We start from the raw sequence: 841 nt of genomic DNA, 5'->3' as shown, positions 1-841 counted from the left end.
AATTACCACACTAATCCACCCAACAACTTCCAACAACAATCACCCCCCATCATACCCCCAATTGACCATCATGAGACTAGAATTGCAAGTCTTGAAGCTACCTTGCAAGCACTTGCTCAAACCACTCAAGCCTTAGCTAAGGGACACAAGGAACATGAGGTCATCATGAAGAACATTGAGAGACAAGTGGGACAGCTAGCCAAACAAGCCGAGAGACCAACCAATGTTCTTCCAAGTGACACAATACCCAACCCAAGAGAAGAATGTAAGGCTCTGCAGTTAAGGAGTGGCAAGGTAGTTGGTGAAAGTTCAAATAAAGAAGCAACAAAACCCAAAGAGCAAGACACAGTGGAGAGGCAAGATGAAGAAAAGGCTTCAACATCTAACAAAGGCAAGGAGGTTGTCAAGCCACAAGGCAATCCACCAAGTCCAGGAGGCAACCGTGATGGCAAGGAGGGTATGAATTCACAAAAAGAAAACAAAAATGAAGGAGTGAAAGCTTATGTACCCAAGCTTCCATACCCAACTAGGATACACAGAGGAGCAAAAGACCAACAATTCCCAAGGTTCTTAGAGATCTTCAAGAAACTTGAAATCAACATCCCATTGGCAGAGGCTCTAGAACAAATGCCATTATATGCAAAGTTTCTTAAGGAATTGATCACCAAGAAGAGAAGTTGGCAAGAAAAAGAAACGGTGATTCTCAATCAAGAGTGTAGTGCCATCATTCAAAAAGGGCTACCTCCAAAACTCAAAGACTCTGGCAGCTTCCTCATACCCTGCACGATTGGGAGCATGGCCGTTGACAAATCACTTTGTGACCTGGGAGCAAGCATTAACC

The sequence above is a fragment of the Arachis duranensis genome, unplaced genomic scaffold, assembly GCF_000817695.3.
Source record: "Arachis duranensis cultivar V14167 unplaced genomic scaffold, aradu.V14167.gnm2.J7QH unplaced_Scaffold_124770, whole genome shotgun sequence".
In the NCBI taxonomy this organism is placed as follows: Eukaryota; Viridiplantae; Streptophyta; class Magnoliopsida; order Fabales; family Fabaceae; genus Arachis; species Arachis duranensis.
This window is presented reverse-complemented; position numbering follows the sequence as displayed.